This window comes from Macadamia integrifolia, chromosome 7 (assembly GCF_013358625.1).
Source record: "Macadamia integrifolia cultivar HAES 741 chromosome 7, SCU_Mint_v3, whole genome shotgun sequence".
Taxonomy (NCBI): domain Eukaryota; kingdom Viridiplantae; phylum Streptophyta; class Magnoliopsida; order Proteales; family Proteaceae; genus Macadamia; species Macadamia integrifolia.
The window spans coordinates 34,382,013-34,388,199 of NC_056563.1; the positions used below are offsets into that span (position 1 = coordinate 34,382,013).

General features: G+C 40.8%; 1 long non-coding RNA gene across 1 annotated transcript; it reads right to left on the minus strand.

Annotated features, from left to right (window-relative positions):
• Window positions 1-4,264: 4,264 nt before the first annotated feature.
• On the minus strand, window positions 4,265-4,847 carry LOC122084000. The gene is made up of 3 exons (XR_006141792.1): window positions 4,702-4,847; window positions 4,459-4,624; window positions 4,265-4,390 (listed from the first exon to the last, which is right to left on the minus strand). It is a non-coding gene; the product is annotated as an uncharacterized LOC122084000 (long non-coding RNA).
• Window positions 4,848-6,187: the final 1,340 nt, after the last annotated feature.

Consider the following 6,187-nt stretch of genomic DNA (forward strand, 5'->3'; position numbering starts at 1 on the left):
CCAAAGTCAAGTAAGGCATAATCAATACGAGTGTTGCCAATGACACAAGAGATAGTGGGACACCCGGGATCCTTATACTTGGCTGTTATAGGTTATGTGATCATTGAACTGATATTAGCTACTAAACGCCTTTTGGGGTACACTTGTGGTACACTTATGAGTGCATAAGTCTTTGAGGACTTTGGCATAGGCTGGGATTTGAGTTATGACATCCAAAAGAGGAATGTTTACCTCTACCTTCTTGAAGACTTCTAAATTTTTTTCCATTGAAGCTGTCTTCTTATTATTCATTAAACGGTTAGGATAGGGGATAGGAGGAACATAAATACTATCAGAAGTTCTCTTATTAATAGAATCATTTTTTATAACTTCTACCAAATCATCCTTAATCTCTTCAGGTCCATCTAGCGAACCTGAAATGGGAGGCACAGTAGTAGCCTCGATAGTTGGAGGGTCAACAGAAAGGTTAGATGGTGAAGAATGAGTGGTACCATTCCGTAGATACTCTCGGCCATTCCGTAGGGCATATACCGCATTACACTGGTTGGAGGGCCCTTGGTGTTGTTGACTCTGTACAACATTGAGCTGAGGAGCAGGTAGCCCTTGTGGAGTCAGCACCTGATGTCTAGGATTCGGCTCTGGCTGACTAGGCAATTTTCCTTTCTCCTTCTCATGCATGATTGTGACAAGTTTGGTGAGTTGCCTCTCCACATTATTGTGGCTTGTCGTGAGAAGGGTCATGCTTTTCTCTAGCTCACTAATTCTTACCGCCTCTCTAGTGGATGTTAACCCCGAGGGTTGTTGATAAGGTGATTGGAGAGGGGGCCTATCAAAATTTGACTAAAGACCTAGATTAGGCTGAGGGAAAGAATTAGGTAGTGGTGCAAAATTGGGCCTCTGGGGACTAGGCTGCCCTTGGTTGTGAAATTTGGATGGACCTCCTTGATTCCCTTGGCTCCATGAAAAATTAGGGTGATTTCTCCACCCTGGATTGTAAGTGTTGCTAAACGGGTTGTTCAAGTAAAGAGCATTAACAATTTTATTGCCTCCAGAACTGTTGGGGCATTCTTCCATTACATGTCCAGGGGAGTGACACCAATTGCACATAGAGACCTGATTTTGGACTTGGTGGACTGGGGCATGTGCTTTAGGGACAAGGGTTTCTATTCTCTTAATGAGGCTATCTAAATGGCCTCCTTGGCTACTATCCCATCGACATAGTACCCTTTACCTCCTATAGTTCTCTCACTTTCCTGAATAGACTCCCATTCTCTTGTCTTTTCAGCTAAGTCAACCAAAAAGTTCCAAGCTTCGTTTTTGTTTGTTTAAGTTGTGAACCCTGTAGGACACATAGACTGTAACATCTGCTTGGTATGGTAGTCTATCCCTTCATAAATTATTTGACAAAGATATCATTTGTCAATCCCATAATGGGGACACTCTTGGAGAAGGTCTTGGAACCTTTCCATGAGTAGAAAATGACACTTGAGGTTTTTTTCCGAACTGCATGATCTCGCTCTTAAGTTTGTTTGTTTTATGTAAGGAAAAAAAATTTCTTAAGAACGCTACCGTAAACTGATCCCATGTGGTATGGAATTAGTTGGTAGCTCATATAACCATCTTTTTGCTCCATCCTTGAGTGAAAAGGTAATGCATATAAGTTTAGCAGCATCATCACTGAGCTGTTGTATCTTAATGAGGACACAAACCTCCTCAAATTCTCTCAAGAACAAATAAGCATCTTCGGAGGATAGCCCATGGAAGTGGGGTAACATAGTGATGAATTGAGTTTTAAGCTCATAATTGTTCCCTGTGGCAGCTAGTAATCTAATGCAAGAAGGTTGGGCTGCCCTGGCTGGGTAGAATCTATCCTTTAAAGTAGGCTTAGGTTGTTCTGCCATTCTTAAAATAGGTACTCTTACTAAACGATTGGTAGAATCACGGGTCCACACACTTATGCAACAGAAAACTATCCACAACTAGAGTAAGACAAACACAAAAGAATGGAAAGAAAAACTCACTTTTTTTTTTCTTATTTGATTTTTTTTTTTTTTTTTTTAGCATTTTAGGAGCTTACCGGCAGGGATCCGGGGTTGCTCAGGTTAATTCCTGAGGTACTACTACAGGGCGAAACTTGTCTTTATCATACTGTGAGGCATGGCGGCCTCCACTGATACAACTATTATTGCAAGTTAATCTTCTCAGGAATTCAATAAAAGAAAAGAAAAAACAAAATAAAGCAAATAAAGCACTCCGATTTACCAAAAGAAAGTGAAAAATAACATGGAACTATCTCCCCGGCAACAGCGTCAAAAACTTGTTTGAAATTTTAAATGTAACCGCAAGCGTATGGATCAATGTAGCTACGGGTCGAACTTAGGGAGAGCAGCCACTTTCTTTTTTTTCTTTTAATAATGCGAAAGTGAACCTATTAATGGTTGTGATCTAATTCTAACTATCATCCTAAACATATGTATATAAAATAACGTCCTAACCATTCGTCATCTAAGAATTTAAAGACGCAAGTCATGCAATTAAAATTAAATAAATAAATAATTGAAAATAAACAACCCACGCAATTAAAAAAAAAAACAATAAAGGAAAAAAATGCTGAAATAAAAATAATGTAAAAGAAAGGGGATAAAGCTAGAGAAAGACTCACAAGTAGGTTTCTCTACTTAGCCCGAGGATGCATCATAATATGAGCTTCCCTACTTGACCAGAGAGTTACTCTTACAACTTACAAGGGTTACTCTACTTAGCTTTAGGAAAAGAGAGACAATTAAAATAAAAACAATAAATTGATGGTTCTATGGCTAGGAGGGGCAAAGCCAACACATACACTAGCCATGAACCTTGGGGGAAAGGGATAACAATAATGTAATGACTAAAATTAAAATCCTAAATTAAAAAAGAAAGGGTAGTCAAAAGAGGGAATGAGAGGGGGGAGAGAAGATTACTGAAGGAGCCTACTTACTTCAATCAATGCTTGAACTTGAAAGCTTGGGTGATTTGAGATATTACCAGTACTAAAAACCAGATCTGGAATAAACCAGATCTGAAATTTCTAGTACTAGAGAAAACAAATCTTGAAAAAAAAATTGAACTTGAAAAAAAAAATGCTCCACAGCTCGTGATCTTGTCACCTAGATCTAAGCCTAGAACTATAACTTTAAAAATTACAACTCAATTGCATAAATCATAAACATAAAAGGTTGAATAAGAATAAAAGAGTGCTTGCATTAATTGACATAAAAAACTATTACAAAGGTGATTAAAGAAAAAATAAAGAAAAACAAAAGCTAAAGAAAATGCGAGAGGGAGAGAGAAGAAAACTAAGCATAAACTAAGGGGAATAATAATAAATAGGAGGGGGGAGGAAGGGGCTTTTATAGGGCTTTTGTCTTGCCTCCTTCCTTTTACAAGTCTTTTTTAAGAAAAGAAAGAAAATTAAATTAAATTAAATCTTGGTAAAAATCCTCATTCTCTGAGATATTATGTGAGGAAAGAGAGAATCTGTTTCCAAAATTAACAAATTCTATTCCTTCCTTGCAATATTAACCAATATCTTGCAATCTTGATTAAATCAGAAAGGAATCTCTGCATAGCATCTTCAAGATCTTGTGAGGTGGCAAGGAGAGAGAATAATCTTCAACATTTTGTAGGAGAGAGGATGTGGTACCAATGAATGGGTCCCACCTTTGGACTGGTTCTTGATTCAATTTAAGTACTTTCTCTTATAGACTTGGAAACTGAAAAAAAAAACAAGAAAAATAAAAGTAGTACTATCCAAAGTGGGGCAAAATGTACACTTATATCCCTAAGATTTCACACATTACTGTGCTCATCAGGAACCTAGAAATGATATGGTGGTCATGTGGTGCGAAGACCTACCCAGTGCAAAAGATGACTCGGCCCCAGAAGCCCTAGTCACATCCAGCTGTAGTTAAAAAGGCAAAGAGCCATGTGGCATGTCGGGTACTGCAATAAGCTAACATCAGAAGATGAACCCAAAGAGCGCTAAGAAAGATGATGAAAAAGAAATACATACCGCAGGACCCTGGGGAGTTAGGGGAATGCAGACCATCTTAGCCTCCATGAAGGCGTCATAATCTCCCTACATGTCCAGGAAGCTATCATCCCAGGTTACTTCTGCCAACAGCTCAACTTCAGCCTCTGGAATATCCTCGGGTTGGTGCATGGTAGGAGGAGGCAGGCAAGGGACGATGCGCCACTCAGCACCTGGCCATTGGGCAGTGAATCACTCTCCCAAGTACCAAGCTCGGCCCTCAGGACCTCAAAACAACACCCTCAGCTGAGTCAAGGCTATGGCTCAATATTGCCGTACAGCATCGGGAAAGTTGGTCCTCAAAACGGGCCTCCAGTCAACCTACAAAAACAGAAGAATAAATGCTATGCAAAGAAGGTAATGGAACTGAAAGAGTGAACAAGGCTTACCACAGTGACACTGATCAAAAGAGAGCTGGCAGTGGACCCCGCAGGAATGACAGATCGCTCCCTCGCTATATGATTATCCCCCCATCTCAATAGTCACTGGGAAGGAAAGCTCCTCAGGGCGGCTGAGATCTGGGCACATGAACCTCAGATGCTCATAGATCCAAGGCTGTTTCAAACATCAAAAGATTAGACCTAAAGTCAAAATCAGTTAGGAAAGAGAAAAGCATAGGAACATGAGCATACCTAGATAATGTAAGAAGCACCACTGAGGCTACGATCCCCATATGCCAGATGGTCCAGTGTCCGCAGCAAATATGCAGCACCAACCAATCATAATCCTCGATCTCCATGTTGGCGAACAGAAACGCCATGTAGATGCCAATCACGCCCCAAAAGTTGCTGAAGAGGCACTACCCCATAGCAAAAAGAAGGAAGGCGCAGAATAGGCGAGTCATCTGGGCAGGATCCAAAGGTCCCCGGGAGGCAATCCGCCAGGCATCATAAATGTCTGCTAAAGGGATCATCTTACGTTGAGGGTCCGAACACCGGTAAGATCGTAGAACCCATCTGTATCTAGAGGGCTGGGTATGGTAACGAGTCTCTCTCCAAACGAGACTCCGATCAGGGTGTAAAAATAGAAGGGAGTGATGGTGATCTCACCTACGGGAAGGTGAAAGGAGTGTGTACTCGGCCACCACCTCTCTATGTTCGCCTTCATCAACTTCGTATCCATCTTCTTCTTCTCCAGATCCACCAACCGGCGTAAACAACAGTTCTAGATAGGGTGCTTCATCCCTTTAGGAGCATCCGTTGCACTTCCTTCTTGAAATCGTAGTATAGAAACGTCCTTATTAAACCGGATAAGGGACTTTGGTAACAAGGAGTCTGGGCTACTACACACATAGGCTACTCTGAAGACTGTTCAGTTCCTGCCTCTCACTCGAGAGTCAGTCACTCCACTCTCTAAAGTGGATGTTACAGGTCCTATTTCTAATAACAGCTGCAACAAGAAGTCAAGTAAGAAATAGTTGAAGAGGATCCCCGATTAATCATTAAAAATAAATAAAGTCGGTCTCGAGATTAAAGGACTGCTTTGCTCCGACGGTACCTTTCACTGTCACGAAGTTCTTCTACTCTAATCTTCGCAAAGGTCGGCTACCTTTTAAGTAGTATGTAGGGGGGTTAGTATTGAGTCAACAATTGTTGCCCCTCGAGAATGACCAGGTCGAGGTAAGAAGCTTCTCAACGCCTCGAAAAGTAGTGGCTCCACCATGTAGCACGCCGATCAAGGTGAGACCTTTGGGGTATCGACGCTCAATCGAAAGAGAGAGCAACTAATATACATTTGTACGAATCCACTGTATTATTAAACTTTAAGAATAATATTTGGACTGTATTCAGCAGTACTGACACTATATATTACTGTATCACACTTAAAAACATGTGCTTACCATCAACGGCCAACATACAATGATATCAATCTGACGCCTGAAAAAAAGTGGCGAAATTGATCCTTTGTCCACCATGGGTGAAGGAGAACTCCGTCCAAATGAAATTGTGTGGAACGTCACAAGACTTATAAGCACTTAATTTGCATATCTTATTAGTCATGGGTTTCAAAGATCTTGAGAATCAATTCACTCGCACTTCATCTTGCAAATCTGCTTTTTGAGGCTCGAGTTGTTGTTCCCTTCATTGTAAGAGACTCTGCGAGTGATAAGTGTCTTCG